The sequence below is a fragment of the Urocitellus parryii genome, chromosome 8 (genome assembly GCF_045843805.1).
Source record: "Urocitellus parryii isolate mUroPar1 chromosome 8, mUroPar1.hap1, whole genome shotgun sequence".
Lineage (NCBI taxonomy): Eukaryota > Metazoa > Chordata > Mammalia > Rodentia > Sciuridae > Urocitellus > Urocitellus parryii.
In genome coordinates, this window is record NC_135538.1 from 80,295,212 (window position 1) to 80,315,006 (window position 19,795).

The following is a 19,795-nucleotide window of genomic DNA, read 5'->3' on the forward strand; positions in this document are numbered from 1 at the left end:
CAGACCTGAAGATCAATACTAGTGAATGAATGCTGAAAAAAGAATGCAAAACAGAGAAATCATGTAGTAGTATCCTAAGCCTTAATATAAGATAGAAAGTAAGCAACAGACTCTTATTAAAGTTTGCAATAAGTTGCCTCACATTTTCCCTGCTCCTATTAAACATCAAATCTGAAAAATAAAATTCTTTTGGGGGGGAGGGGTACTGGGATTGAGCTCAGGTCCACTGGAACACTGAGCCACACCCCCAGCCCTATTTTGTATTTCAGTTAGAGACAGGCTCTCATTGAGTTGCTTAGTGCCTCACCTTTGCTAAGGCTGGCCTTAAACTCTCCATCCTCCTGCCTCAGGCTCCCAAAGCCACTGGGATTACCGGTATGTACCACCACACCTGGTGAAAAATAATGTTCTTATGTATAAATCAGAATATCTGAAAAACTTAAAAAGAAAAACAAAAAAGCTCTACAAAATGTCCTTCTTCAAAGGGAGAAAAGGTTGATTTTTTTTTTTAATTTCCTGGCTAGACTCTCCACCCTAATATCAAAATTCTTGTGGTCAAAAAGATAGAGTGCTTCCTAAGAAAGCTGCATGATCAGGAAGGGTCAGGGAGCCCTACGCTCAGGAGCTGCCATCAATCCTCACTAACTGGGTGGATGAGAAGATTGAGGAAATGTCTGAGAGTCTAAGCCAAATAAATGGACTTGAATGGATCACAAATCTTGTAATGATAGAAGTAGAAAATGTTAACCTCACACATTATTGGAAAGTGGCACATAAAATACAGTCTTAATGAAAACTAATTTCTTACTATTGAGAAGATGAAAAACCTTGAAAAGACCAAGTCTCATTTCATATTCAGAAAACCAGCGAAGGGTAAAAGAGAAGAGGAATAACTAGAAGGGTTGCCAAGGCTCCTGACCACAGCATATGTAACAGAGAGAGACATGGGGTAGCCCAGATGGAGAAAGCAAAGAAGAATTATGTTTGATAAATGCTTATTCAATTCTAGGCACTTATTAAACTGTTTAAATTTGTTAACTCAGTCCATCCCCTCAACAGTCTTTTGACATAGTAGGTATGATCATCACAACCAGGTAAAGTAATTGTTCAGGATCATTCTGGTAGAGCCAAGGTTTGGATCCAAGCCTGTACATAACTGAAACTTTTCCAACTGCACATACAAAACAAACAAAAGTCTCCATTGCCATCACAAATGAGAGGAAAAGGTCTGTAAAGGTTAATAATTATTAACAAGAGCTTTAATTTACTAGCTCATCAGAAAGCTGAATTTTATATTATAGTTAGAAGTATTAGTTACTTCTAAAACATTACCATGTTCTTGAGATAACTCTTTTAAACCGGAGAACAATATTGACAACATCTTCAGCTTTGTCAGAAATAGGGCACACCTCTAAGTTCAATTGAGAGCCCAATGGAGGAGATAAGTGTTCATATTTGATAAACAAATTTACAAATGTTAAAATAATTCTACTGAACACTAGGCCAATTTTTTTTTAAGAAGACTTAAAATGTTCTCCATTATTAAAACAAATGCTAAAGAATTTGCTTGGTTTCTGGATAGTTTTGTGCCATATTAATTGAAAATTGAGCAAAAGAGCTATCCTTAAGTGAAACTAGCAAATGGGATATTGTCTTTTTCATTTCTGTATGTCTCTGATCTTTGATTATAAGTGGTAGATTGAGATGTGGCCATGTTATATTTTTCACTATTTTTTTTTAAATTTAATACAGGAAAACAGAAATGCTGAATATAGCAATGCTGTACCATATAATGCCACATATTTTTAGATCAGCTTAAATATATTCATTGTCTCAAAAAATATCATTTCTTATGGTTAAAACTTTCAAAATCCTTTCTTCTAGGTTTTGAAAAATACACCAAATAATTTTTTATCTCTAGTCACTATACTATGAAGCAGGATTCCAGAGCTAGTTATTTCTATCTGACTGTAACCGAGTACCCATTGATCAGTCTTTTCTATCCTGGCCCTGCTCCCATCTGCAGCCTCCGGAAATCACTATTCTACTTTCAACTTCTATGATATCAATTATTTTAGATTCTACGCATGAGTGAGAACACGTGGTACTTGACTTTATGTGTCTGACTTGTTTTACTTAACGTAATGATTTACAATAATGTAATGAAGCCATGTTGTCAGAAATGATAGGATTTCGTTATTTTATGACTAAATAGTGTTACATAGTATATATATGTAGCACATTTCCTTCATCCATGGATCACTTGATAAACTCTAAGTTTTTTTCACTACTTGGCTATCTTGTGAAGAGTGCTGTAATGAATGTGGAAGTTCAGATGTCTCTGATACTAATTTAATTTTCTTTGGATCTATACTGGATCATATGGTAATTCTATTTCTAATTTTTTTAGGCACCTCCATCCTGTTTTTCATGGTGGCTATAATCATTTACACCCCTCCCACCTATAGTGGGCAAGTTTCCCTTTTCTCAATATTTTCACTAGTATTTATTTTTAGTCTTTATGATATTAGATGTTCTTACTGTGCTGTGGTGGTATCTCATTATGGTTTTGATTTGTATTTCCCTGATGATTAGTGATGTTGAGCATACAATGTCCTGTTGGCCATTTTTATGTCTTCTTTTGCGAAATGTCAGTTTAGATGTAGTACACATTTTAAAAAATGCATTATTTGTTTTTGTGGGTTTGGATATGTGTTGAGTTTTTAAACTTAAATATTCTGGATAGGTTCCCCTTGTCAGATGTATAGTTTGCAAATGTATTCTCTCATTCTTTAGTTGTCTCTGGGACCTGTTTAGTCTTTCCTTTGCTGTGAAGAAGATTTTAAAATATAATCCTATTTGTGTATTTTTTCTTTCATTTCATTGGTTTTTGTGATCTTGTTGAAAAAAAATACTTGGACATTCCAACATTTTGAAGCATTTTACCTATGATTTCTTATAGTATTTTGATCACTTTAGGCCTCACATTGTAGTTTTAATTCATTTTTACTTGATCTTTGTAACCAGTGAGAGATGAGAGTTATAGTTTAGATATTAGGTGTCTCCCAAAAGCTCATGTGTGAGACTCTGCAAGAAAGTTTAGAAGATAAATGATTGGGTTATGAGAACCTTTACAGTGCAGTAATTCACTGAGAAGGATTAACTTGATGGTAACTATAGGCAGGTATGGTGTGGCTGGAGGAGGTGGATCATTGTAGGGTGTGCATTTTGGGTATATATTTTGTTGTTGTTGAGTAGAACTCTCTCTCTCTCTGCTTTCACACACACACACACACACACACACACACACACACACACACACACACCGTGAGCAACTTTCCCCCACCACACTCTTCCACCATGATGTTCTTACCTCAAGCCCAGAACAGCAGAGTTGGTCATCTCTGGACTGAGACTTCTGTAACCACAAGCCCCCAAGCAAACTTTTCCTCCTCTCATTGTTCTTGTCTGGTCTTCTGTTCACAGTGGCAAAAAAGTTGACTAAAACAGTAATTGTCTTCCTTCATGTAACTACATGCATGTGGCTATTCGATTTTCCCAACATCATTTATTGAAACAACTGTCTCTGATATATGTTCTTAGCACCTTTATCCAAAATCAGTTGGATATATATGCATAGCTTTAGTTCCAGGTTCCATTGACTATGGGTCTATTTTAATGTGAATGGCATGCTGTTTTGATTATTATAGCTTGTAGTATATTTTGGAGTCACATAGCATATTGCCTTCTGCTTGGTTCTTTTTGCTCAAAATGGCTTTGGCTATTTGAGGATGTTTTGTGGTTCTGTATAAATTACAGAATTGTATTTCCTAGTTCTGGTTGAACACATTGGTATTTTTATATACACTGAATTGAATCTCAAAATCACTTTTGTTAGTATGGATATTTTAACAATATTGGTTTTTCTAATCTATGAACATCGAATATCTTTCCACATCTTTGGGTTCACTTCAATTTTTTTCTCATCAATGTTTTGTCACTTTCATTGAGATCTTTAATTGTTCTCAAGTTCATTCCTATTTCCAACATGTTTCTTTTTATTGATTTCAAGCTTTATTGCATTATGGACAGAAAAGATAATAAATATTAATTTAATCTCTAAACATGTGTTCAGACTTATTTTGTAACCTATCACATGAGTCTACCATGAAGAATATTCCATGTACTGATGAGGAAAAAAAAGTATGTGTATTTGGTAGCTACTGGATAAAATGTTCTGTCGATGTCCATTAGATCTGTTTGGTCTAGGGTTGGACTGAAAGCTGATGTTTCTGTGCTGCTTTTCTTCTTGGATTATCTGTTAATTTCTGAAAGTGTGGTGTTAAATTTCCCAACTATTATTGTATTGTAGTCTGTATATATTTGGGTGTCCTGCTATTGGGTGCATAAATATTGAGAATCTTTATTTTCTCTTGCTGAAATGACCCCTTTACTATATATAATGACCTCATTTATTTCTACTGGCTTTGATTCAAAGTGTATTTTATCTGATTAGTACAGCTACACTTACATTCTTTTGACTTCCCTTTGCAATGGAATATCTTATTTCATCCCTTCACTTTCAGTTAATAAATGTCGTTAGAAGTTAAGCAAGTTTCTCATAAGGAACATAGAGTTGGGTGTTGCTTTGTTTTTACTTTTAAATTCCTTCAGTCACTCTACATCCTTTAATTGGAGCATTTAATCCATTTTCTGTGTTAGTCATCTTTGTATCACTGTGAAAGAAAGTACCTGAGAAAGCAGCTTACCAAAGGAAAGATTTATTTTGGCTCATTGTTTCAGACCATTATAGCCTGGCTCCATTGCTATGGATCTTTGTGAGACAGAGCATTATAATGGAGAGCTTCTTACCTTATGGGGACCAGGAAGGATAGATAGAAGAAGAGAGGCTGGTAACAAGAAATATATGCCTCTAGTGACCTATTTCTTCCAACTAGGCCCTACTTCCTGAAATTTTCACCACCTCTCATTAATATTATGAAATTATTAATCCATCAATGGATTCATTTAGTGATGAGATCAGAGCCTTCATGATCCGATCACTTCCAAAAGTCCCATCTCTGCACATTGCTGCACTGGGGACCAAGCCTTCAACACATGAAACTTTGGAAGACATTTCCAAACCACAACAATTTATATTCAAGGTAACTTCTGACAGGTAAGGTCATTCCATAATCTTTATGCAATTTGTTTTCTAGTTTTGTTATCGTTCATTCCTTTCTTTCTCCCTCACTTATAGTTTTTCTTAGAAGTTAAGTGAATTACTCCAGCAATGTGTTTTGACTTCTTTTTAAATATTTTTTGATTGTATATTACAGAATTTTGCTTTGTGATTACCAAGAAGCTTACAAAAACATCATGTGAATACAGAAAACTTATTTGCTGAGCTCTTGTGCAGGTAGCTTCATACATGAATAGCTGCTCAGCTTGATGTGTCTGTGGGAAGAGATGACGGGCAGAACTTAGTTGCCGTCTTACTCTGACTCCATATTTTTCCATCAATACATTTTCGTTCACAGTCTTTAATTAGTACTAATAAGAAAATGTACAATACATCTCTTTTACTAATTAGTTCATTTTGCTTTTCATTAATCATTTGACTATACCTCACCATACTTCTAGGAGTTGAATTATGGTGTAGATTTTAATAATCAACTCTCAATTATTCAAGAGGGTTTATTTTCCAGTATGTGAGACAAGGAAAAAAAACCAGTAGAATCATATTTTTAATTTAAATTTTTCATGTCTCTTTACTTCCTGGACAAAAAAAAAATCACTACTTTAAAGTTAGTGTATTAATTTTTTGAAGTAAAACTTTTAGGATAATATAAGCTCCATTTTCTACTTGTAAAACATCATATAATAAAAACAGATGTATCGACTCTGTTGATTAGTTTTTAATAATCTACCGTAAGATTATTCTAATTTTTGTTAGCAATTGAGAATTGACTACTCCCCAAGTAGCTGAGGGAAGCTGTATCTGCAGGATGGTTTAATAAGATTTTCAAAGTTGGTTTTAAAGTCAGGAGTAGAGTTGCAGATGTAGTTCAGTGGTACAGTGTTCGCTTGCAAGCAGTAGACTCTGGGTTTAATCCCTAGAACTACAAAAATAAGTAAATAATTAAAATGAAAATAAAACTAGGGTATTTGGACTGCTTGTTGGTTTCTCTGAGGTCATCAATTATTGACCCAAGGTTTAGACATTTATAACCACAGAGCAGTTAACAAAATGCTAAATATGTTTGAAAGTAGATAAAGGATAAAATTCCGGGCTTTGGAGCAGGACATATCTGTGCTGGCATTTCTGCCTTGCTTCTTACTAACTCTGTAACCTTTCAAATCTTATTTTTAGAAAGGTGATAATAGCTCATTATGTTTAGTTTTCCTGATTACAAATGCAAAGGATTTAGTGCCTGATACGTAGCAGCTGTATAACTAGAGTTAATTTCTGTGTTCTGACTGAGAACTAAGTGGATGAGTATAAGGAATTCGGTCTCTTGGAAAGAATCCCACAAGGAAGGCCTGGAGATTCAGTTTAATGGGAGAACTATACACTTGGGAACTTATCCAGGAGCAGACATAGTAAACACATCACTTTGTAGATTCAATAGAACCAATGGCCTGAGAGCAAGGATGGTAATCAAATGGACCAAAAAAGGAATAGCTGTATATTTGCATAGAAAATCTGCTTCTGATTCCCAGCTAGCTCCATTCCCCACATCTGCCATGCTTATATTTTCACACAGTCAGCTGAAACAAGGGAGTTAAAACTGGAGTTTGAGGTGAAACTCAATTCACCACTTCTGTTGATTCACATATCTCAAATCACATGTACCTAGAGTGTCAACTACATTATAATAACAGTTGCTTATTTAACCAGTTATGGAGTAATGATTTAAAAGAACTTAAAACATGTAAGAACTCTAATTTCAAAGATTTATTTTTCCTAAGATATAAAACACAAGAAATTATCTTGATAAATATTAAATGTCTCTTTTAACAAACATTTATGAAGAAATATTTAGTTAACAACATTATGTTAACCATAAAAACCAAGAAATCAGACAAGCCTACTTAACTTTTAGCCAGTTTTTCTTGTCAGAGAAAAATCCTTTAAAGCAATGGACATTGTACTTTAAATATTTTATAAGCAAACTAACACTGCATTGATTGGCTGACCACCTAGAAAAATATGAGTTAGTAATTTCAAAGACATCTTTGCTTTTACCAATTTACATTGACCTTCTTGTTAACTAACATTTTATTTAATGTTGGTCTGTTTCACTCACCAGAGTGCCCCACATTGGGTGCCAAAAGATGAAATTGGAGTTTGAGATGAAATTGATTCACTACTTCTGTGGTGGGCAGAGTCTATGTAAGCTGCCAGCCTCCTCAGCTAAGAAAGTCTGTTTTAGTGTTAGTAGTTAATTACAGTAGTGAATGCCTCTGGCATCAGCTCAGAAGTCAGCTGCCAAAGCCCAATTCTCTCCTCCACCACCATTGAGTGGCCTGTTTCAGCTCTGCATTGCAGCTCTTAACATGGGCCATTCCCTCCAATGTTGCAATAGACTCTAGTGGCTAACCACCAACATTTTTCCAGGTTCTTGTCAAACAAATCTGAAGAATGGAACTCATGGGACTACAGAAGGCAAGGATGAAAGAAGTAGGATTTATTTAAGTGAGGAAAATAAAAAATAGAAATCTTTCAGAGGCAAGAGGGGATGCAATAGCAGGTTACTATCTGACTGTGCTAGTCTATGGGTTTATATAGCACTTGGGTCAATGCTATTGGCTCAAACTTATGCTAATCAAGATTTGGAGGGGTACCAATGCTGTGGGTTAACCCTTGAGTCTCAACTTCCATTCATTCAGGTATGCTCCATTTCTATTTTCTCACTGTTGGTTGGGAAACAGGAATTTTAGGTCAGTGGATAGTGGATACTAGGGATTCTGGCTGCGGCATTGTGTGAAGCAGATTTCCACACTTGGCCAGGCTGGGTCAGGCCAGGCCACCATGGCAGGACAGGTTGGTGTGCCCTGGCTCACTTTGGCCCTGGCTTGCTGCACCTCAGGCCTGGGCTGGTATAGCAGGCTCCCTGCCTGATGTCCACTCTCACCCCACTACACTCCTGCCTATGGGGGCCACTGATGGACAGCTCTGGTACAAGGACTTGGCTTCAGTGTTTACACTTATTGTAGTTTTAAAGCCTGAATGCTCCTCTGACCTTTGTATTGTTTCACCTGTCCATGAGAGCTCTAGGAGGGCGTACTTGACAATTCTTATCCACTCTGCTGAGATCTGAGAGATAACATAAGGAATGTGGCAAAGAGAAACATATAGTGCTGTAGTATGAAAGGGTTGTGACTATTGATTCTCAGCCATCTGGTCACCTTGCAGTGGGCAGAAAAGAAGGTGGTGCACATCTGATGTAGTCCTACAATCATGCTAAACTACTGTTTAAATTATATCAAGCACCAGTTTCACTTAGCCAGCAGCTTTTAAAGAGTTCCTTCTGATTAAAGCAGTTTTCTAGAAAACATGGAATGGAATGACCCTTTGACCCAATTATCCCACTCCTCAGTATATACCCAAAGAACTTAAAATCAGCATACTACAGAGACAGAGCCACATCAATGTTTATAGCAGCTCAACTCACAATACCTGAGCTATGGCACCAACCTAAGTGCCCTTCAACAGATGAGTGGATAAAGAAATGTGGTATATATACGCAGTGGAATATTACTCAGCATTAAAAAAGCATGACTTTATGACATTTGCCAGAATATAAATGGATCTGGAGACTTTTATGCTAAGTGAAATAAGCCAATCCCCCAAACCCAAAGGTTGAATGCTCTCTCTGATATGTGAATGCTAACATACAAAAAGAGTGGGGGTGAAGAATAGAAGTTCAGTGGATTAGACATAGGGTAATAAAGGGAAGGGAGAGGGACAAGAATAGGAAAACAGTGGAATGAATCTGACATAACTTTCTTATGTACATAAAGAAATACACACAGTGAATCTCCTCATCATGTATGATCACAAGACTGGGAACCTAATTAGAATAAGATGTAGTCCATATTTGTATGAATATGCCGAAATATACTCAACTATCACGTATAACTACAAGGAACAAATAAAAAATAGATAAAGTGATAAAATTAGAGGTCATATATTGAGGGCTTAGATAAAAAGGAAACTAACATATTTATATGTGTCCCCCCAAGGACCTGCCTTTCAGCCTTCATCCCTCCACATATTTTTCCATCCCATCAGGACCACCTTTAAATAGTCTTATATGGTTATATCCACAATAAGCTAACATGCTGCCTATCATGACAAAGAGCCAATGAACACTCTGAGCTTCCTAGTATACCATTATGAGTGAAGCAGAAAGAAATTCAGTTATATGTTTCTAGAGTTGATTTTCTTTGAGAACAGATATTTGACTTAAAAAGTGGCAAGTCTGGAGGGAAATTTTGGTGTGTGGGGGTGCATTGATGAAAGAGTACCTGGTACCTGGAGTGCATCAGCCAACAGAATGATTTGATTCAAGTGTCTAGGTTCTGAGGCAAAGATGAAGGTGAAGGGAGAGAAGGAGAAGGAGGAGATGGAAGAAAAGAAGGAGGGAGATGAATGAGAAGAAGTGGGGAAGAAGATGGAAAAGATGTGAACCTCTGTGGCTCACCAGAAACAGACCAGTGCCTATGTTGTGTGAAACCATCTTCTCTACCCAGTGAGAACTGCTGGAATATGTCATGGTGTCAAGATAGACTTTGGTAGGAGTACAGGAACTAAGAATCAGAACAAGGTAGTGCCAGTTGTGACAGAGCACTACAAGACCGCTCTTGGTGAGGCCTCGCCACATCTGCTTAGTCAGAACATGCTCCAGACATGCTAACCTGGCTGCGATTCCTTGAGTGCCCTGTGTTTTTTCTTCTATGGAGCCTTTGTACATACCATCTACTCAGCCTGATACACTCTTCCCTTTTATCCTCATTCCCTTATTTCTCTCTATATTTTACTTCCAACTGGACTTAAAGACATTAGCTTAGAAGCGATATCTTTCTGAAAGCCTTTCTGACTGAATTCAGACTAAAGTCAGTGCTTTGTGAATGTAATCCTTCAATGCTCTTTATTAACTTAATTCCTTCAGAAATCCATTCATTTATTGAACAAATGTTTATTAAATATTACTATGTGCTCTATATTGAATATGAATTCTAAGTATTCTAATAGAAGTTGGTTAAATAGTGTCCTCTCCAATTCATGTCTATGTGGAATCTTGTGATTTCATTTGGAAATTTGGTCTTTGTAATGTAATTGTTTAAGGTAAGGTCATGTTGGATAGGATGGACCTTATATCCAATGACTGGCTTCTTTATAAGGAAAGAACACACAGACACCCACAGAAAAGATGTCTATGTGACAAAGAAGTAGACGCTGGAATTATACTGCTACATGTCAAGGAATGTCTAGACCACTTTAAAATGGAAGGAACAATCCCACCTTCAGGAGTATGGTCCTGTCAGCATCTGGATTTCAGAATGCTTGCCTCTAGAACTGTCAAGAGAAAAAAACATTCTGTTGTCTTAAGTCACCAAATTTGTTTTAAATTATTATGATAGTTTTAGGAAACTATGACAAGGATACAACAGTGAACAAAATAAGAGTCCCTACTTTTAGATGGTTATACCCATGTATTTAGGTGCTTATCTTATAGTTGCAATCATCTGTTACACCCAGCATCCAACAGGATCATGCCAGGCAAGTTCTGTGCTTAGCTTATCTGTGTGTCCGTAGCATGAGGCCCCAAAACCATGACTGAAAACAAAACAAAACAAAAAAACATAAAAAACAACAAACAAACAAAAATAACCCTCATTGGATGAAATAATTTGAAGATGATAAGGAAGGAAACCAAATTGAACTTGTTGGCATTATTGCTTATATAATAAAAATATAATGTATGAAAACATAGAAGATGACCATAAGAGCACTGCGGTTCATTTCTTGGAAAGGCGGCATCGGGAAAAGGAGAAAGGAGAAAGAAAGAGAGTGACTTCCAGAGAAGTAAAAAAGGTGTTAATATGTGACTCGAGATTGAAGGAAATTCGAATGTCTGGTGTAAAACTCTCTATTTAGACTAATGCTGAGTATCAATCAGTACATATCATCGGTGAGCAGAGATTTCCTAGAAATGAAGAGCATTAGCACATTCAGGGGTGTTTCACAGCTTCAGGAAGACTGTGAGGCTTGACTGACTTTGCTATTGATGTCATTTTGTTGAACACTGAGTACAAATAATAAATATTTTTATTGGCTGATCATCAAGGTTTTCTTTAATCAAATAGTTGTAACCAAAAGCTGCAAATATAATTCTAATTTTTAATTTTCTAATTCTGTACTTTGAGCAAAGAATCATGAGACATTAGTGATGAAAGTGACTACTGATTCTTTGGGAAAACTATTCTTTTCACAGGTGAGGATTATTGACTTTTCTGCATCATTAACAAGTTTTCCAACTTTATGTGTTAGGTATGTATACAATTCATGGCATAGGACCATTCATGTCAATATAGATATAGAGATCATCTCAATGATCTGAAACCCTTAGCAAATGGGATCCAGTTCAGGGAATCACCCTAGGGATTGAATCTTGGTGATAGCATGTGGGTTTTTCTTTCTTCTTACTTAGTCCTTAGGAGACAGGCAGAGAAAAAAATCAAAAAGGTGAAAGTAAAATTATTCTCTGAAATCATATTTTTTTCAAGATAAAATCTAAATTATGATAAAATACACTTATATGGAGCATTAAAAAATCTGTACAAGGCTTAGTAGAAGGAATAAAAATGAAACATAGCCTCTAGTAAAGAAAAAATGTGTCTGAGAGCCAGTTACTTATCACATGCAAAAGCTTCTTGAAAACATGATTGCTAAGCAAAGTACTCACCTCTGATTCATATCTTTGTTGTTAATAGCTCTGGTGAATTCTGAAGAACCACATCCACACCAATTTTAAAAACATAGTGAATGGTTTGAAAAACAAAGCCATACTGAGTAGAAAAAAAGTGTTTTTTTTTTTTTCAAAAAAGAGGCTAAAGAAAAGATCAAGTATAGCCTTTAAACCCAGCATGAAAAGATGAGAGAGAAAAGCACAGTTGTTTTAACTCTAAATATTTAAAATTTCAGGTAAGGTTCTTAGTAAAGGAGGCAGTGCAGTGTGCATTGTGGTGAACCAAAGGGGCAGGTAAAGAAGGTTCTTCACGTAAATTGAGCAGTTTCTTAGGAGGGAATGCCTGCCACCCCCACACCCAGAGCATAGGCATGCATATTTCCAAGAGCAAGCAAAAATACATAATATTTGCACATTCTACCTGGCTTATAATGGTTATAAATTTCCATAAAAATAGCATAACTAGCAAACTTCAATTTTTTACCCTTATTTTCAATTATCTTGAATCTGAATTTATAATTAGATATGTTTTATTTTGGCCAAATGATCTGACATACATGTTTTTGTTCTTTGTACAAACAGTGCATTTTTTTATAAAACAGAATTTGAATACATTAAATCCTTTTAATGATCACTTTAATGCAACATAGGTACAAAAAAGTTTCTATGGAGGATGGGATATAAATCTCCTTAAACCTAACAGAATAGTGCTAGAGATTCTTAAAAACTGTCAATATGGCTTTATACTTTGAAGAATTTACTAGCAGTTCTTTAATTACTACCTACAGCAGGTACCTCATGTATTTATTAGAAGTCAAAAGAGGATGAACAGCTTTCATTAAAAAAATGTCTATCAGCCAAATGGCGACCCATTCAGTCTTACTGGAAATCATTCCCCCCACCCTCCATCACCTGAAACTGAAAACTCTTCTAATACCAAGTGACAGGGTATGCTTGTTGGAGAAGACTAAAATTATTGCAATTGTAAAGGACAGATGCCACACCCAGCCAAAGACGACCCATTGTAGAAATCCACAACTGATCATTTTTCAAAGCTGATTTTTTGACCAAAACATCTTGAATAGAATTTCTTTTTTCAAGAAAAGTAGTTTAAAACACTTATGCACGTGTTATTTTGAAGCATATTTTGAAAACAAGACAAAGAATATACTGACTATATTGATTTATATATTTGGATGTGCCATAAAAGGAATTTCTCAAGTATTCTGTTAGATTTTATGCAAAATTAAAAAAAAACTTAATAAAAACCTCAAAAAGAGATAATTCTTAGCTCTTTATTCAAAATACTTTTTTCCCAATTTTTTTTTAATGGGTTCAATTCTAGGCAAAACTTTAAATTGAAATCTGAGGAAGAACTTGGTATTCACATTTTTCTTTTTCAGTCCCAAGAAAAAATTCCCAGTTGATAGCATTCTTGAGTGGTTCTGGATAAAGCTGATGAATAATGCTATTGGGTTGCCTTCACACACATTTCTGAGATTTCAGTTTATGTCTTGGTTTTTCACTTGGATTTTTTCCTGGTAGAAAGTAATAAACAGTTTATGGTGGTATCTCTTAGGGGAAAATTGATATAGCAAGCAAATTCAAACTCATAATTAGAGCAGATGTCACACATTTTTCTCACACAGTTTAGAGACAATTTCATGAATTCTTTCAGTCTACAATGAGACCTTTTACATACCTTGGTTGTGTGCAGTCCTTAATAAATACTTATTTAACCAAAAACAAAGATAATATATCTGCCAAGACAGTCTTGTAACTTCTTTAAAGTAAAAGAATTACCCAATATATATTTTCATAAATGGAGAGAGAAAATGTTGATAATACTCAAATAGGAATTTTTATTGAAGGAGGAAAATTCTATGTATTAGTTCTTCAATGACTACTTCATTGTGCTTTTTAGCTGTGTTTTTTTTAAAAATATATATTTTTTAGTTGTAGTTGGACACAATACCTTTATTTTATTTATTTGTTTTTATGTGGTGCTGATGATCAAACCCAGTACCTCACACATGCTAAGCAAGTGCTCTACTGCTGAGCCACAACTACAGCCCCTTAGCTATGTTTTTAAATAACTAAGTTTAAAAATTATTAATCATTTTTAAAAATTAATGTTGCTTTGACATGGTTAATAAACAAAGAACACTTAGCAGTTTAGTCAACAGTACAGACTCTAAAATACATACTTCTGGTCGCTAAGGCTTTAAATCCTGCTTATACAAATTCTAGGCTGAATATAGGAGATATGTTACTATTACTAAATATAATTTTTCAAAACAGGTATTACAAAGCCATAGGTACAAAATAAAAATCACAAAAGATATTAACATTTCAATCAAGTTACAAGCAGTCAGGGTTTCACACTTTTTTATATGTTAAAATATATATTTTAAAAAAAGCTAAAAAATACATTGTCATTTTGGTTTGCTTTTCAAGTTTAAAGAGAACCCAATTTAATTTCACAAATTCCCTCAGTCTACAAATGAGGCCTTTTATTTATCTTGGCTACGTGAAGGTCCTTAATTAATACTTGTTTAACCCAAATGACTATACTCATGTACTTGATATAATTTCCAGATGTGAAGGAAACTTCCTTTCAACAGTTAAAGAACTTACAAATCATATACTTCAGCATAATCCATATTAAGACCCCTTGACTTAAATAGTGCAAAAGTTATCTTTTGGTATGCAGGTCTTACCTTCAGTGAACCTTGAGAGATTGAGTGTGATTTCAGTAACTGCTGAATTTGGACTAATTTTTTCCCTTGTGAATATGCTGGTTATTCATATTCAGTAAATATGAAGTTTAGAACCACTTAGTGTTTGTTAGTTTCTACATTGTGATAAGATGCCTAATTAAAAGCTTCTAAAACAAAAAGTTTTGTTTTCTACTTATGAAAATAAAAGCAATACATGTTTAATTTCAAATGAAAGCAACAATTCAAAAGAGAATTAAATGACAATTATATGTAATCTCTCTACCCCCAAAATACCAATGGTTAACATGTTGGCATATTTCCTTCCAAACTTTATCAGTTGAGTAAAGATTTGTTTTTTTTTTTTAAATATACAGCTTCTTGCATATTTAAGATTGTCTTCATGTTTCTCTTACATGTGAATCAAAATGTCAAGGTACAGAAATCTAGTTTTGTACATTGTATTCTCTTGAAACTCTGTAAACATATCTCCATTATTTTCTGGGAATAAAGACTGATGCAAGAAGGATTGAGCTTGTTGAAAGTGACCTGCCTTTAGTTTGTTCAGCTTTTTTTAAAGATTTAAATATATATATATATATATATATATATATATATATATATATATTGCTTGAGTGATATATATATTGCTTGAGTGATCCTTCTCTCTCTTCAGCTCATCATGCCTGAAACAGAACCCACTCTGTCCTCACTCCTAATCCACCTCCTATCCCACCTCACCCACCTTCCTATTTCTGACTTTGCTTCCTGCTCTCTCCCATCCATCCCTCCCCTGATGTATCTCATCCATCATCAAAGCCAGCTTGTGTGTGTGTATATATATATATATATATATATATATATATATATATATATATATATAATGAAACAAACAGCATAGAAGATTTAACACGTATGTCTCTTCTTATTAATTGGCCTGAAATTTGTAGGCACTTTCAGTAAGTAAATGTATTTTTTCCTTACTGAAAAATCTCTTTAGAACACTGACATATTAAATAATTCCTCATATATCCTTTTGCATGTTATCTAGCAATTCTCACATCTTCTTTTTTTGCATCTTACTTTGTATATTGTAGAAGTTTTTTATAACACTCATTTTTGTTATGTTATAGTTTCTTAATTGGCTTCAGTAAGGATCTGTTCCCATTTATTCATATATAGTCAGATTACCAGAATTGGACTCATGGAGTTTATTTGAACTTCTCTTGATTTGTACTATTCATTCTGGCTTCTTTCAGATAAACAATGAAATTTTAATCTTTGTCCAATGTATAAGATGATTATAATATTGTTTATATGTTTTAGATATCTGTAAGTGGATTATGCACTATTAATCATTGAGAAATATCAATATATTCATACAAAATGGACTGTATAAACACCAGCAATAATGAATATGCAGGCAAAGCTCATAATCAGCAGACCTGCCAGATGAGCTACTAAAGTATTGAACTTACCCTATTTGATTAAGTCTAAGATGAACATTTTTTTTTGCATTTGAGCTTTTCTGAAATAGGACTGTATTCTGTAATTACTAAAGGAAGTTTTCATGTGATTGCCAGTTGTCACACGTTTTTCTGTATCTCTAGTAAAAGCTATTAGAGTATTGCCCTAGGAAAAAATATCAGAGATGATAGTGAAGCACTTATATTTAAAAAATGGTATATTACCCATGCTTTTGGTGATATAGATAATGATGACATGTGCAAAGATACAGAAATTTGGTTATTATATCCAGTGATTCAGAGAACTTAGATTCTTAATCTAAATAAATCCAAGGAATATACCTTAACCATTTAATTTTGTTTGTTTTATGTGTGTATAAAATAATATAGAATGATCTATTAATATCAAAAATCCCTTTTAATGTAATAAAAAATTGAATGATAAGGAAAGATTTTAACAATTGAATAGTTTTTCATTGGTATGACATTGATGTCTTCATAAATAGGATGACATATGGTATGCTTCCACACCAGATGGTAGTTCTCACTTAAGCCCACTCAGTCGCCTCCTCATTTATAACACAGCGACTCAGACCTTTTGTCTAGAGCCTCCTGGAATCTCCCAGCAGTGCTGCAGTGGGTCTCCAAGACCCTGCTTTAATAAGATTGTCAGTTCTGATTGGTTGGGATTCTTTCTTGAGTCTGGAATGAATCTGAGATTTTTGACAGCAAACATGGAAATGTCTAACATCCATGACTGCTAGCAGATTAACCAATAGATGGTGATATAAACCCAGCGATTCTCCAGATTGTATTCTAAAATGGTTACAGCTGTGTAGAGAAGGGATCTGCCACATGTTAATGGTCTCTCAGACCTTCTAGAGCCCCATTGAATTGATAGAACCCATCAATTATATAAAGAATAGTAACACATTTTCCACCCCAAATATTTAAAATAAAAGTGTGTTACTAGATATTCTGCTATAAATCAAAAAAGTGTAGCTTTTGCTCTTAATATAAACTTAAAAACTACCATTTCAAGTTACAACTTGATCTTACTATAAGCTTAATAACTATCACTTCAGGAATTCTTAATCTATAAATCTTTATTAGTAAAACAAAGACTTTGACACAAACATTCATTCACAAATGTAAGTGCAACAACAGTACAAAAATACTATGAAACTCATTCAGGAAAAAAAAGAGCTTCACCATTAGGACATAAAGAATGTGTTAGTCAACGTTCTGTTACAATAACAAAATTCCTGAGATAATTAAGTGTTTTATTTAATAAATAAATAAATAGTTATTTCAACTCATAATTCTAGAGATTACAGTCCAAGAGAAGGTCCATCCATTGCTTTGGACTTCTGATGGGGGTGTCAGAGAGTGTGTAGCAGATCAAACTGCTCACCTTATGACCAGGAAGCAAAAAGAGAGAAAGAGGAAGAAACTGAAGTCTCACATTCTCCATCGAAGGTAAGTCCTCAATGACCTGAGCACTTCCCACAAGGTACCACATCTTAAAGTCTCTACTACTGCCCAAAGCACTCCCCTGGGGACCAGTTCTTTAATATATAGACCTTGGGGGAACATTCAAGATCCAAATTTGATCAAGATATGATGAAAATATAATCTAATACATGGTAGGAAGCCCGATATAGACCACAAATTAGAAACGTGAAGAGAAATCATCACTCCATTTTAGAACTGTTCATTCATGATTACAGAAAAAAAAAGACAGAAAACATGTCAGAGAGAATTATCCAAACAAATAGTCTTTACTATATAAGAAGTGCTGATAAGGAAGAAGCATTTAGATATTTTTATAACCCATGTGTCAGCAATCAGCCTGTGTAAATCCATGAGAGGAAGGCTTGGAAAATTTTACAAAGAGCTGATAGAACCCAGCTTTTTACTCAAACATGAGAAGGGAGCAGAGTTAGATTTGGACATTTGAAAATCCATGGAGAACATCACAATATGCCATGGCTCTAAAGTATCCTGGCATTAAAGCAAATGGAACTTAGTCTTACTTAAAAATATTATGTTTCTCTGAAGCACATGGAGTGATTACATAAAATAGAAAAAAGTTTGTCCTTGTTTTATTTATTTATTTTTGTAGTTTAGAGGCAAGTTGATTTTAAACTCATGCAAATTAAGATGTTTATAGTAAACACCAATATATAAAGAACAGAACAACTTCCTGTTGGATGGCAGGGCCATGGAACAGCTGCCCTCACAGATGAGACACCAATCACATAATCACTTTAATAATTCTGTCAATTGCAAAATCTCATTAGAAAATATAGTTTGATCTAAAAATCAGAACCATGTTACACAACAGAGCGCTAACTAGCATGTAATGGCATATACAAATAAAAGGATCATTTAAATAGTCTGTAGAATTAAATAATTGCAAGTCTGCAGACCAAAACACAGTACTAACAATTGGATTCTCAATTGAATAAGGAAATAAAATTTATTTATTTTGCTGTACTGGGTATTGAACCCAGGAGTGTTTTATTACTGAGTAATATCTTCAGCCCTTTTTTTAAAAAATTTATTTATTTATTTATTTATTTATTTTTTGTTTTGAGATAGGATGCCACTCAGTTATTCAGAATGGCCTCAAATTTCAATCTTCCTAGCGTAGACTTGTGAGTCTTTGGCATTACAGGCATGCACCATGCAAGAATGTGATTTTAAAAAAGAAACATGGGAAGTTTTACATGGTTATCATGTCCTGCCAATCAGTACTTTCTTGCTCATGAGCTAATGGGCTCAAAGTATATTTTGTTCTGGGAAAAGGTTGCCATAAACTGTTCTCAGTCTCTTTTATTTCCATGGAACAAGATCTATGAGTTCTGTATAGAAGAGGTAGAGAAAGATAACACCGACTCATTCATTGAACATTTACAAGGAATCTAATTAAGGCAAGTCATTCATATTATCTCTAAATTATAGTTGGCATAGCTGGTGATGTACTTCTGTTTTTTTTTTTTTTTACAAAAAATAGCAATGAAAACTTCACTTTGATTTTATAATACAAGGTCTCAAGGTTTGAATATTTCCTGCCATCGATGCTACATAAATCCTTTTATTTTAGCTTTTTTTTTTTGTCATGGCATATAGAATGCGAATTCTAATAGTACACATTATTAAATCATATTCCACAAGAACAACCTGGTGCAAGAGTCATTAGTTGCATTTTCCGAGTGTAGATAGGCAATAAATTTCTTAAGATACCCTCCTTTTATTTATGTTTATTTTTAAATACTAAATTTGTTTCCAAATAATTTGTTCACAGGGATAAAAAAATCACAACTACATAAATGATTTACCCCAGGTACCAGGTACCCTTTCATCCCAAATCCTTTAGCCTTCCCACAGTAAAGACTTAAATTTTAAAAGAAATCTCAGAATTACAGAAGAGCTGTAAAAATAATACAAATTATACTTATCCTCACATGGTTTCCCCTTATTTTAACATCTCTGGATGTTAGTTATCACAGTTGAGATCCATAACACCCATGGAATGTTATCACAACTGAGAAATTGACATTGTGCATCACTATCTTTCATGAGAATATTGTTTCCCCTATTACAAAATTCAGTCCAACATCTCACATTG